The sequence below is a fragment of the Anolis carolinensis genome, chromosome 5, assembly GCF_035594765.1.
Source record: "Anolis carolinensis isolate JA03-04 chromosome 5, rAnoCar3.1.pri, whole genome shotgun sequence".
Lineage (NCBI taxonomy): Eukaryota > Metazoa > Chordata > Lepidosauria > Squamata > Dactyloidae > Anolis > Anolis carolinensis.
Genome location: NC_085845.1, coordinates 152,988,926 through 153,003,642, shown reverse-complemented (window position 1 = coordinate 153,003,642; position 14,717 = coordinate 152,988,926). Strand labels below are relative to the sequence as shown.

General features: G+C 44.2%; 1 protein-coding gene across 1 annotated transcript in view; it reads left to right on the top strand.

The window, feature by feature from the left end:
• Positions 1 to 14,717, top strand: part of ptprr (protein tyrosine phosphatase receptor type R) — a 129,751-nt gene that overhangs the window by 20,814 nt on the left and 94,220 nt on the right. The window lies entirely within an intron of this gene.

Below are 14,717 nucleotides of genomic sequence, written 5' to 3'. Positions count from 1 at the left end.
GAAATGGATCTAACAAATTAGTCCTTAACAAACTCAGTGATGCTACTAGATATTTTGAAAGCTACAACTTTCTTATACTTCCAGAAATATTACATTTCTACATTTCAGTTACTCCTATGCAGACTATGAGGCAAAAGATAGAACTTTTTTTATCATGTCAGAAGTGACTTGAGAACATACTGCAAGTCGCTTCTGGTGGGAGAGAATTGGTCAACTACAGAGATATTGCCCAGGGGGTGCCCAAATGTGTTACCATCCTGCTGGGAGGGTTCTCTCATGTCCCCACAAGCTAGAGCTGATAGATGGGAGCTCACCCCATCTCGCGGATTCCAACTGGCAACCTTCAGGTTAGCAACCAAACCTTCAGGTCAGCAGTCCAGCCAGCACAAGGGTTTAACCCATTGCACCACTGCCGAACAGTTAGGTGGGAAGACAAAAGCTGAAAGATTAATCCATTCAGTTAGTTTAAAAAATATATTTCCAAAACATCTTCTCTAACATAGATATTATCTGATCCTTGTCAGTTGAATCTATTGAAACACAGAAATTAGTTGAAAAAACTTGATAGTTGCTTTTAATTTCCCATATAGTCCTGGGTACACAAGAAAAACTTGGCCAATGTCTTCAGTCTGTCAAAATGTATGGAACGTCTGTATTCTAAAGGTTCTAAATCAATTCTACACCTAGTAACAGAAAAAGAAAATGTGAAACTAAAAAGTTGGTCTATGGGAAAAAGTGTTTTGGTGGAAAATTGTTATTTTTTTAAAAAAAAATACCTGTATAACTTCAGTTTACCCCAGTATACATGTACTATACCAATATACAGTAGAGTCTCACTTATCCAACATAAACGGGCAGAATGTTGGATAAGCGAAATGTTGGATAATAAGGAGAGATTAAGGAAATGCCTATTAAACATCAAATTACGTTATGATTTTACAAATTAAGCACCAAAACATTATGTTTTACAACAAATTAACAGAAAAAACAGTTCAATGCACAGTAACATTATGTCGTAATTACTCTATTTATGAATTTAGCACCAAAACATTGCAATGTATTGAAAACATTGACTACAAAACACTGACTACTAAAGGCAGATTGCGTTGGATAATACAGAATGTTGGATAAGTGAAGATTGGATAAGCGAGACTCTGCTGTACCTACAAGGCTAAAACTCTTATGCTAATGAACTTTCTAATGTGCATGCCCTCCAATCAGAGCTGTGATTAGTACCCAATTATACTCGTTTTGAATCATGTAGTTTCATTGTTTGCAATGCTACAACATTGTGTTCTGGTCTGGTCTTGGAGGAAGTCCATGGGATTAACACCATGAGTTACTGCACTGGGTGTTACCAAATCTAGCGACATTCACACACACACACACACACACACACACACACACACCTTTTCAAAATGAGAAAAATCATTGAAGCTTTCAAAACTTGTAATCTTTCCCAACAAGTAGAAAACTGATTTAAATTTTAAATTTGTCCATGTCAAAATATCTTAACAAACATTTACAATCCTCGGACACATTGTGGTAGAGAAGGCTACTTTAGGAGAAGCAGTGGAGATAACAGGCATGCCAGTCCTGTTTAAGAGACGTCATCTCTGCCAATTACAAATGGTTAGACAAGTTTTTTAGAATGCAGCTCTTGTAATATCCTTATGCTTGGCCATGCTGGGGCTGATGGGAGTTATGGACTAAAACATCCGGATGTCTCTCCCCTGGCGGCACAGTGTGTTAAAGCGCTGAGCTGCTGAACTTGCGGACCAAAAGGTCCCAGGTTCAAATCCTGGGAGCAGAATGAGCGCCCGCTATTAGCCCCAGCTCCTGCCAACCTAGCAGTTCAAAAACATGCAAATGTGAGTAGATCAATAGGTACTGCTCCGGCAGGAAGATAATGGCACTCCATGCAGTCATGCCGGCCACATGACCTTGGAGGTGTCTATGGACAACGCTGGCTCTTAGGCTTAGAAATGGAGATGAGCACCAACCCCCAGTGTTGGTCATGACTGGACAGGGGAAAACCTTTACCTTTACCTAGGTTAGCTTCTTATTCTCAGAATCCTTAAAGGACTTTGACGGTCCTATTAAGAGAGCTCTTTTCCACACAGATGAGCATTAGGTAAGGCTGTGCCTCACAGGCAGAAGATGGGAGTGTCTACCCACACAGCACTGGCTGTTTTATAACAGGGCAAAGTACTATATAGCAACCTGGAGTTTCAAAGAGGAAATACCAGAGCTCTTTCCATTTGTTCAGTGTGATTCCAATGCATATTACATGCTTTTAAATACCTGATGCCTGAATGAAGCACATTTGCACTTGGCCATTCTTACATAACTGCCCTATTAAATTGCCATTATCTGCCTTGCAGGAGACCTGAGTTTCTCTTCTTAATGTATTTGCACAATGCAAAGGCTGCAGTTGCTGCGATCATGATGAAAGCCAGGCTGAGCAAATGCCATATGGGCTGCAATGGCTGGGCCCAGCAGTGTGAATTAACTAAGCACCCGGCTGGCCTCTATTTAAAATCTGAAACCTTCTGTCACTCTATCCATAGACCCATCTTGTTTAGTATTGCCTTTTTGAGAAGGAGATAAAAGGTATCTCAGCAGCTCATTATGGAGAGAAGGTCAACTGCCAAATGGAATAATCTTATGAAAAGATTTTTTCTTGAGGGAACTCTTAAGAGAGGCCTGGACAATACTCTTTCTCATATGCTCCAGGGAAACGGTCTACAAGTACAGTAGAGTCTCACTTATCCAACATAAACGGGCCAGCAGAATGTTGGTTAAGCGAATAATAAGGAGAGCTTAAGGAAAAGCCTATTAAACATCAAGTTAGATTAGGATTTTACAAATGAAGCACCAAAACATCATGTTAGACAACAAATTTGACAGAAAAAGTAGTTCAATACGCAGTAATGCTATATAGTAATTACTGTATTTACGAATTTAGCACCAAAATATCACGATGTATTGAAAACATTGACTACAAAAATGTGTTGGATAATCCAGAACGTTGGATAAGTGAGACTCTGCTGTAGTTAGGGAAAGATCTGGGGTTTAGAATCTGAATGTTCTTTCTTTATCAAAAATAATCCTTTTCAAAACTATTGAAGAATAATACATTGTTTTGTTCACGTGCACTTTCTCTATTTGTTTGCTCGTTTATTTCTTGCTTGTTCTCAATTTGGAGTGACAGGACAACAATAATCTCTGCTTTGCTTCCTGCTGACCTTTTTCCAAGGAAGATCCACAGAGGAGTTCCCCTCTAGGCATGCCCTTTTGGAGGAAATGGAACAGTTTTATGAGGAGTTTGCCTTTAGGGAAATCTTGGAAGTAACCTCTCCAGTCAGTTTTTTCCTGTGTTCCCACAAGAGACTGTTATTCATTTATTGAAAACAGTATATACTGTACCAACTTTCTGTTCTGAAAGGTGCCCTTTTCAATGGTTGATGACATTACTATAATAATTTAAATAATACAGATATTCATTCAGCTCAGAAGATTAATAAAAATGGAAGAGCAGAGAGACTCACGGGTGCTTCTTTGAACAATTTAGAGAAAGTGTGAAAGGGGGGATGCGAAAGCCTTCACAGGGGAGTTTCTATTTCTTTCTGAAAGACACCCCTGAACAACCCTATTATGCACTGGCTTATATCAATAGTATTCACTATGGTTGCTAAGTTTCTGCTAGGTTCTTTTTGTGCAGCTGATCACAGCTGCATCCTATCTCTTGAAGGCCTCTACCCTTAAGTGCTGCCACCTGTAAGTTCTTACATGCAGATTACTCTGCCCTTTAGAACCAGGAGGAAGATTAACCCTTTCCATATCTTAGAATCATAACGTTGGAAGAGACCTCATGGACCATCCAGTCCAAACCCCTGCCGAGAAACAGGAAATCGCATTCAAAGCACCCCCGACAGATGGCCATCCAGCTTCTGCTTAAAAGCCTCCAAAGAAGGAGCCTCCGCCACACTCCGGGGCAGAGAGTTCCAGTGCCGAACAGCTCTTATAGTGAGGATGTTCTTCCTAATGTGTTGTCAAAGGCTTTCATGGCCGGGATCACAGGGTTGTTATATGTCTTTTGGGCTGTGTGGCCATGTTCCAGAAGAATTCTCTCCTGACGTTTCACCCACATCTATGGCAGGCATCCTCAGAGGTTGTGAGGCATGGATAAACTAGGCACATATATCTGTGGAAAGTCCAGGGTGTGACAAGAGTCCTTTGTCAGTTGGAAGCCAGCGCTAATGTTTCAGTTAATCGCCCTAATTAGCATTGGAAAGGTTCATCTCTTGCCTAGGGGCATCCTTTGTTCAGAGTCATTAGCCATCCCTGGGGCTCCTCTGCCCTCAGAGTGTTGCTTCCCATCTGATTTTTGAGTGTTTTTAATACTGGTAGCCAGATTTTGTTCATTTTCATGGTTTCCTCCTTTCTGTTGAAGTTGTCCACATGCTTGTGGATTTCAATGGCTTCTCTGTGTAGTCTGACATGATAGTTGTTGGAGTGGTCAAGCATTTCTGTGTTCTCAAATAATATACTGTGTCCAGGTTGGTTCATCAAGTGCTCTGCTATGGCTGATTTCTCTGGTTGAGTGAGTCTACAGTGCCTTTCATGTTCTTTGACTCGTGTTTGGGCGCTACGTTTGGTGGTCCCTATGTAGACTTGTCCACAGCTGCATGGGATACAGTAGACTCCTGCAGAGGAGAGAGGATCCCTCTTCCTAATGTTTAGGTGGAATTTCCTTTCCTGTAGTTTGAAGCCATTGTTCCACATCCTAGTCTCCAGGACAGCAGAAACCAAGCTTGCTCCCTCCTCCCTATGACTTCCGCTCACATATTTATTATACACTAGCTTGGGGCCTGGGTCATTTGAGAATGGTATTATTTGTCTTTTAATGTTATGTATTCTGTTTGGAGTGGGTGAACTACAATTCCCAGAATTGTGTGGTACAGTACTCTGTGGATGGGGGTGAACTACTGCAATTTCCAGATTCCTGGGGTAATTGTCCCAAAATATCTATTAGTATTCACACCAGGCAATATTCAGTCTGTGTGCCAAGTTCAGTCTGTCATTGGCTGGGTTCAGTGGTCTTTGGATGGAGGTGAACTACAACTCCCAAAATCAAGGCCCCTTCCCACAAATACCTGCAGTATGTTCAGTAGGTCATGAGGCTTCTCTGTGTGAAGTGTGGTCCTAGTGCATTGTCAGTGGGGGTCAGTGTTTATCTGGCTGCAGGTGAACTATAACGCCCTTTCCCCCAAACTTGTCCAATATGTTGTATTGGTTATGGGGGCTCTGTGTGCCAAGTGTGATGCTCATTCATTGCAGGTGAACTATAAATCCTAGTACCTACTACTCCTGAACTTCCAGTCCAGTTCCCCTCCAAACCCACCAGTAGTCAAATCTGTAGGTGAACTACAACTCTTGTATATTCCCCAGTAGGAATGACAGTGCTCTGACTTGATGCAGGGTGAACTACAATTTCCACCATGTGGAGTCAATCCCTAAACTCCTCCAGTAAGTTTAGTTCCTGCTCAGTTCTGCTCTGTTTGTTATGCAGAGAGATTGGAAAGGAAAGGGCAGTGGGCGGGGCCATGCAAATTTCACAGCAATGGAGAACCCTGAGATGCCTGCCTGTGGTGGAAGAAAAAGCAAAATGTAGGAGGAAATTGTCCCCAAATGAAAGCATTCCTTGGGTGGTGGGCTGTAGTGTTTGGGAAGGACATTGGCAGGGTTTGGGCTGCATTTTCATGGCGCTCGCTGTAACCACAATGTCAGTGGGAAAGAGTGACTTGCTAGATTTTTAACCCTGGGAAGTATAGCCTGTTTGTGGAGGCCGGAGGCTATCTGTGTGAACAGACATCCATGCCACATACACACATATGGGTTTTTGCTTTTATTATGGATTTAGATTAGATTTAGATTAGATTTAGATGGCTATCATGTTCCCTCTCAGCCTTCTCTTCTGTAGGCTAAACATGCCCAACTCTTTCAACATCCCCACATACTGGTCATGATCCTGCCAAGCCTTCTGTATACTAACCACCACCAACTGTTAGGCATTCCACTATCAACTGCTGGACTGTGATAATTGGATTTTGAAAAAAATTATTTGTTGTGGAACCAATGCTTGGTGATAAAGCTTCAGTGGATACACCTTTCCCCTTGGTAACTCTTTCATGAGTTAACTTCCCTTTTTAGGGGTAGATTTCTTTCTCCTGTTGTCTCACCCCCATTCTTAACTATGAGTTGTTTGTAAGTTGGATGTTTGTAACTCAGGGACTGCCTATATTCAGAGGAAAGCAAGAGGAAACTTCCTCTGAACATTCGATGCCTATGAAACCTCTAGAAATCCATAGGGTTGCCATCATTTGACAAACAGCTTGAAAGCACATACTTCACATTTTCATTTAAGTTGGATTTTGACCAACATCTTTTACATGGAGTGACATTCATTCTTTTTTGGAAGCCAGGATGAAGGTAAAGGTCTGTGAATTGTTGAGTCAGGAGATTAACCCTTCTCCCCACTGTGGCTGTAATCCAGATAGAGACCATGTGTCTGCAATATGGAGCAAATGGAATCCCCCTTTGAAACACACATCTCTAATTTCTTCCTTTTGTGTTACTCCCAGCTTTACAAGAGAGTAATTGCTTGTACTAATGGTTTCTACTGTTAATTATATTCCTTGAATACTTGATAACTGAATAGGGAAGTCTTTCCATTGGAAACAACAATCATTGGAAAAGTTGAAAGTAATGGGAAAAGAGGAAGACTGCATCACATCGATTTACTCAATCAAGAAAGTCTTGGTATCAGATCGGCAAGAACTGAGCAGAATTGTTAAAAGCAGTGTCTCTTGAAGGTCCCTTATTTATAAGATCACCATAAGTTGAAGTTAATTTGACATTCAGAAAGGAAGTCTGGGAAATTAGCTCACCCCGCCCTCACCAATCCCCCATGACCTTCCACTTCTTTCGAACATTGTCAAGATCTTTCAGCAGAAAAAGTTCTGCATCCAATTTAGTTTTATGTACTTGAAAAGTGCAAGCAGAGGTGGTGAGCAATTGTTGTTTTTCTGAGAGATAAATTTGCATTATAATAGGAATGCTGAGAAAAACAGCCTCTCTTTTTGCCATATAACAGTTTCCTTGAAACACATGGCAAATGCTCAGAATTCTGTGGGCGTAACTGAGCCAAAACGCATTGTTTTGTGAAACTGTCAGTCAAGAACCAATAGGAATGGATAATCTCAAGATTCAGCCTGGAGGACTGCTAAACATTTTATTTGTATGCGCTGTGAGACTGAGGGATATTTTTTTATCAGAGAAATTTGATGGAACCTTGAGAGATTTTCTGATGCAAGAAAATATTGGTCTTGTCTGCGGCTTCTCACTTTCTCTGTCAAGAGCAACAGGAATATAATTTCTGAGGGCTTTAAGAAGAATATGATTACACTCTAAGTAGGCTTCAAATATTCAGAGCTTCTGTACTCTTTACATCTGGGTTTAAACTATGCCTTCTCAAAATGTCACAGTGGGTTGCTTTAAGCTTTTTATTTTGTAAAATGAACATTGGATCAAACCAAATTGCAACTTAAAGTTGTACTCTGCTGTTTCCCCTGTGTGATTCAGAATTTACAGAAGTGACTGAATAAAAACTGAGAACTTTCTCAATTGAACGATCTTCAGATAACAGGGGAAATGATTGTGCTTAGATTATTCCCGCTCTTATTCACCTGTGGATATGATGCTGCAGTGACCAGTTCAGTTTTAACAATGATCATTGTAGGACAAAGGCAAAAGGAAAAAAGAGGATAATGATAATTATTATGTTTATGTTTATTTATATAACCAATGTATGGTTGACACAGTCCTTGAAATCGAGTGTGATAGTGGCTGAAAACCAAAAAAGAGATGTGATAAGCTGTCCAAGGACCTGTTCACCCATCCCTTTCAGGCTGTGTTGCTGCCCTGGCAATCACCGGCAAAAGGGAAGTGCTTTTTGGTGCTTCTCCTCTACTTTAGGAGGAAAGTGGGTGGGGCCTGTGGTGTGTCGTGTGATGGCTCACAGCAGGCCCCATCCTTGCTGTGACCCAAAGTGGCAAAACAGGGCAAAAATGCCCCATTTGAAGAGGTCCCAAGAGAGCCTCTATGAGTCTGTTTTCTTAACTAGCGTTATAATAAGTGTAGTATCATTGTCCATGTTTAACTAACTGTTGATGGACTAGAATTTATGGATATATTCTAATTCCATTTTTTCTATTTACAATCTTCCTTTGTAGCTTTTGTCATTGTTGTTCAAGGACAGATGCTCTGAGGTCAGAGATGGAATGTCCAGAGAGATGTGTTCTGCAACTGGTGTTTTTCCATTCCTAATATGTAATTTTTGTTCATTGATCCTCTGGTGTAGTGTTTCCAAATGAGAGAACTGCACTGAACTATTCTGGACAATAATGCAGATCTCTCAAAGGCTCTTGATGGCAGGTCTTTATTTTACTTTACAGGCAGCCTCTCAATCAATTGCTTAACTACAGAAGGACATATAAGTTGGATGGGGAGATGGGTGTAAGCCCAAATGCCAACACTGTACACACATCTACTTAGGAAATGACATCAAGGGATCCAATCATATCACCAAAAAAATTAGAGGTACATTCATTTGTTCATCCTCCAATGGGATATATGCCATACTCTGTCAACAATGTCCTTCAACACTCTAGCCTCAAAGGTACTACAGGATCCTTTTACATACTAAGTTTTAATCAATTTGAATTGGTCCAGTTAGATTCTGGATTTGGTGAAATCAGTTGAATTTATACAGGGAAAAAGGAAGTACCTGCCTACTGCCCTTAGTTGGCAGGAATAGTCTCAATTAATACTTTGTCATTCCATATTTCCCATATTTATTCTTCCTTCTCATATTTCCCCCCTTTATGATCAATTTAGTTCAATTGCTGCATATTGAGTTTAAAGTAATTGCACGCAATTAAATCATTGGGAGGAGAGGAAAGGGTGGATTCTTGCCCTTCCCAATATGCTCGGGCAAAAAATAAACTGCTGCAGCCTCTCCTAGTTTGTATTTTCTTTATTTATAACTTTTGCCAAACTTGGCCACATGTGTCCAGCTTTCATATGTGAAATGTTGGAGAGCATAGAAATATGCCACCCTCTGAGTTCCTATAAGTACTCCCAAAGCTTAGCTAAAACTTTCAATAGTTTCTGTTCCTGCCCTCTGACACATGAGAGGACATGTCTGCTCCATCTTCTATATACCCTTTATCTGCTTGAAAAATCTCCCACGCTTCCTTCTAAGTTTCTATTCTACAAGAGATTTTCTCCTCCCTGAGAAAGAACATTCTTAGAAAACAGTAAAAGTCTAGTCATTTTCAGGCTAATGAGGCAAATAATGGTTTATCTCACAAATACTAGAGAAAAAAACTTTCAGATATAATTTCCTGCCCCTGAAAGTAAAATGTGTACATCTATCAAGACATGACCTACATGTAGAAGTAGGTCATTATATATATGCATGCCTCTTGCCAGTTAACTTCATGTTATTGTAATTCCTCTCTTCCTCCAATTTGTCTGCTTTCTTTTTTATGACTTCTTGGCATAGTTCCACGGCATTGTTAGTTGTTCAAAACATACAATGCATGAATCCCAGGATCCTTTCTGAGGGGAAAGTTGCCTCTGCTGCCTCTTTTTTTGTGAATCATTCTGATGGGCAGAGCGTGTGTTTGCATGCATTTCAAGGAGCCTTTGGTAGCCCCCAGCTTCTCTCTCCAGCTCTGTCATTCTCTATTTTGTTTGCACAAAGAAGTTAGAAGAGAGACTGCATGGCTTGGCCTCGTTTCATTTTCACTTCCTTCAGTGCATTTCAGCAAGCATAATTGTGGGATGAACTATTATGCTGGCATTGTGTTTGCTATCAGTCTTTGTGAAGATGGCAGAAAAGATTGTGTTACAGTTGAATGTACACTAAAACATCCCTAAGGCCTATTTGCTTTATTTTTGTCATCTTCCTTCTAAAACATAAGGGGGGAGGAGAAAAAAACATTAATATATCAGTTGGAGGAAGCAGAACATATCACTGGGATGAACTTATAAAAAACCATGGAAGGTGAATCTATAATGCAGGTTTATTTTCTACAGTGGCCTAGAGGAAATGTAAACTGAATGCTCTTACTGTCTGTCAAATGGCTCAACATTGCCCCCTGTATTGTGTCACTTGAAGAAAATACCACTGACGGCAAGGGAGACATGCATGGATAAACGAGAGTAATCAGGTTTCAGGGGAAACACATAATGTGAACTCAAAGATTTGGGGGTCTCGTTAAAAATGGAGGCCAGCACAAGACTCCAGAAGGAGGGTTGCACAACACCTGGCAAGCCTGCAAGAAGCAAATAAAGATTTTCCTATTCCCCAATAAAAATCTCACCAAGTTTCGAAGCAATAATAATAATAATAATAAATTTATTCTTATATCCCGCCCCATCTCCCCGAAGGGACTCGGGGCGGCTCACAGCAATAATAAAAACAGTGACAAATTACACATTGTAAAATCAACATGAAAAGCAGTCATACAATCAATACATACATCACATGTTAAAAACAAGGAGCTAAACAATTCTAGGCCGAAATAGAGGGCTACATGGAGAAGGTAGCTTCGTGGCAGTAGTCCTCAGCAAGGTATCAATAATCATGGGAAAACCTTCTCTAATTAAATGGGCAGACAAATCAACCCCAAAAATTAATCGTCAAAGGCCCTCCAGAAAAGCCAGGTTTTAAGGCCTTTCCGGAAGGCAAGGAGGGTGGGGGCCTGTCTAATCTCCCTAGGGAGTGAGTTCCAGAGGTGGGGGGCCACAGCGGAGAAGGCCCTCTCTCTCGTCCCCACCAGCCGCAACTGCGAAGGTGGTGGAAGCGAGAGAAGGGCCTCCCCCGAAGAGCGAAGAGATCGTGCAGGTTCATAGGGGGAGATGCAGTCTCTAAGGTAGGTGGGTCCCAAACCGTTCAGGGCTTTGTAGGTCAACACCTGCACCTTGAATTGGGCCCGGAAAACAAACGGCAGCCAATGGAGCTCCTTAAACAGAGGCGTAGAACGCGCCCTGTAGTTTGCTCCTGTTAGAAGCCTGGCTGCTGAGCGCTGTACTAATTGCAGTTTCCGGGCTGTCTTCAAAGGCAGCCCCACATAGAGCGCATTGCAATAATCCAGTCTAGAGGTAACTAAGGCGTGGACCACCGTAGTCAGATCAGACTTCTCGAGGTATGGTCGCAGCTGGCGCACAAGTTTTAATTGTGCAAAGGCCCTCCCGGCCACGGCCGACACCTGAGCCTCAAGCGTCGGCCCCGAATCCAGGAGGACCCCCAAGCTGCGGACCTGCGCCTTCAGGGGGAGTGCGACCCCGTCAAGCACAGGTTGCCACCCAATACCCCGGTCAGACATACGGCTGACTTGGAGGACCTCTGTCTTGTCAGGATTAAATCTCAGCTTGTTCGCCCTCATCCAGGCCAACACAGCGGCCAGGCACTGGTCCCGAATCCGAGGGGCTTCCTTGGCTTTAGGTGGAAAAGAGTAGTAAAGTTGGGTGTCATCCGCGTAGAGATGGCATCTCACTCCAAAACTCCGGATGACCTCTCCCAGCAGTTTCATGTAGATGTTAAAAAGCATGGGGGACAAAATAGAACCTTGCGGGACCCCACAGGTCAAAGGCCAGGGGTCCGAGCAGGTGTCCCCCAGCTTCACCAGCTGGGAACTGCCCTCCAGCAAGGACTGGAGCCACTGGAGTGCAGTACCCCCAAGGCCCATCCCAGAGAGCCGTCCCAGAAGGATACCATGGTTGATGGTATCGAAAGCCGCTGAGATATCCAAGAGAACCAGCAGGGTCACACTCCCCCTGTCCAGTTCCCTGCGGAGGTCATCCACCAAGGCGACCAAAGCCGTCTCAGTACTGAACCCAGGCCTGAAGCCAGACTGTGATTGGTCCAGAAAATCCGCATCCTCCAAGAATCCCTGTAGCTGCGAGGCAACCACCCGCTCCAAGACCTTGCCCAAAAATGGAAGGTTAGAGATTGGTCTATAATTGCCTAAGTTGGTCGAATCCAGAGAGGCCTTCTTCAGGATAGACCTAACCACAGCTTGCTTTAGGCTAGATGGAAATTTGCCCTGTGATAACGAAGCATTAATTATAGGCATAAACCAATCAACCAACCCGCCACTGGCCTGTTTTAAAAGCCAAGATGGGCAAGGATCCAGGGCGCAGGTGGTCGCCCTCACAGCCCCGAGGATCTTGTCCACATCATCAGGGCGCACAAGCTGAAACGAATCCCACAAGATCGAACAGACAGATGCCTCGGTTACCTCACCTGGCAATGCTTCAAGGCCGGCGTCCAAGTCAGAGCGGATCTGAGAGACTTTGTCTGCAAAATGGTGAGCGAACTCGCTGCACCGAGTTGCCGAGAAGTCGGGTGGCTCCCCGCCCCCAGGAGGGTGGAGGAGCTCCCCAACAACCCGAAACAACTCCGAACGTCTGTTATTTGCAGACGTGATGCGGGCAGTCGAGAAAGCCTTCCTGGCTGCTCGCAACGCCACGCAATAGGACCTAATAGCGGCCTTCGACCGTGTTCGGTCAGAGCCGTCCTGAGTTTTCCGCCAGCGACACTCTAGTCTCCTTCTCGCACGTTTCATCTCCGCCAGCTCCCCAGTAAACCAGGGGGCCGGGGCAACTCCACACTGCGAAAGGGGACGTTCGAGGGCGATCGTGTCTATTGCCCTAGTCATCTCGCTGTTGTAGCGAGCGACCAAGGCATCGACAGAATCGTCAGCCTCCGTGGCAGATAGAACCCCAAGAGACTTCAGGAATCCCTCGGGATCCATTAGCCTCCTGGGGCGGACCATCTTAATCGGTCCACCACCCATGTGGGGGTTTAAGGGCACAGTGAGCCTTAGACTGATCAGATGGTGGTCAGACCATGACAATGGAAGAATAATTTGCTCTTCCACTCTGACCAACTCGTCGCCCGCAACAAAAACCAGGTCGAGTGTATGTCCAGCTTGAAGAGTGGGACCCGATATTACTTGGGACAGTCCCATGGTCGTCATGGCGGCCATGAAGTCCTGAGCTGCACCAGTCAAGGTGGCCTCTGCATGGATGTTGAAGTCACCCAGGACCATGAGGCGCTGGGAACCCAGCACCACGCTAGAGACCACCTCTGCAAGCTCAGGCAGGGAGACTGCTGTGTCGCGGGGTGGACGGTACACTAGCAGAATCCCCAAACTGTCCCGGGTACCCACCTTCAAGTGGAGACATTCGAACCCAGCGGATTGCGGTACGGCGCATCTGACCAGGGCGATGGACTGCCGAAAGACCACCGCAACCCCACCTCCCCGCCCTCCAGGCCTGGCCTGCTGGTGCATCCTGAAACCCGGAGGACAAAGCTGGGTAAGATTTACCCCACCCAGCTCGTCCAACCAGGTCTCGGTGATGCACGCCAGATCCGCCCGCTCATCCAGGATTAGGTCCTGGATAATTAAAGATTTCCCATTAACGGATCTGGCATTAAGCAACAGTACCTTCAGTCTGGAGGGGCTGTCATGGGGACTACCACACCTAACCTTCTCCAGGGTCGCAAGACATCTGTTGCGCTTCTCTCTGGGAAACCGTTGACCGCACAACCTCCTCCCCCACACAACCTCGATGGAACCTTCCCCCTCCCGGTCCCCACCCCCCAGGGATCCTAGTTCAGTGGGAGCATTATTCGTCAGGCCTAGTCAACTCCTGAAATCCGAGCTGTTGCAATGACTTCCATCCGGATAAGTGTCTAGAGGAAACGGCGAGAAAAGCTTATCAGAGGGGGAAGATCTCTCAAGCTGGCATGGTAGGGACATAGAAGGCAGGGAATATGGGTAGGGAGTGGACATAGAATGGGTAGGCGAATCCGTACAACTAATCACTTTGGGAAGGGACCCACAAGGAGAGGTCAGCAAACTGTTGCCTCTAGCCCCAATAGAGGCTCGTGTATGTAAGGGCAGGTTGGTTATTAAAGGTCGAATTACGGGGTCCACAACAACCTTCCTGAGTGTGATACCCCGTGAACTCAACCAGTATCTAAGGGCCCACAACTCGTTTCTAATTTGTCTGTCCTCAAGAGTGATAATGAGGCCTACTGAGTGGTCGGGAGACTGGAACCCCTTGTGGAGCCAGGTGATGGTCTTGATCTTAATATCTGAAAGGCTCCTTGACAGAATACAAGCCATAGATCTCCGAATTGATCTCTTTGTATTCCATCCACCCTTATTCCATTTGTTATCTTTAATTTCGAGTGCAAGTTGTTCCGTTAGATAAAAAAGATCGACCAGGCACTCTGCGTCAGAAGGCAAAGGGTCCATCTTTGGTGTAGTGTTCACAATAAGCTTTGACACACTCAAATCTATGTCCCTGTCCCCAAACCCACCCTGTCCATCTTGATCAGCGAGGAAGTCTTCCCTTCCCTCAATTAGTCCATTGTCCAGTTTTGTCGCCTTAACATACTTTTGCTGCTCGGGCCCTCCCTCCTTACCCACCCCTGAAAGCCAACTGACCTCCGATTGATTAAAATCTGTAAAGTTCTCCACTCCCGGAGCGTCGATTTTGTCGTGTAAGATTACTAGTTGGGCCAAAACGAGGCTGAAAGATCTGCCCATAAGATGACACAGTTGTGATAA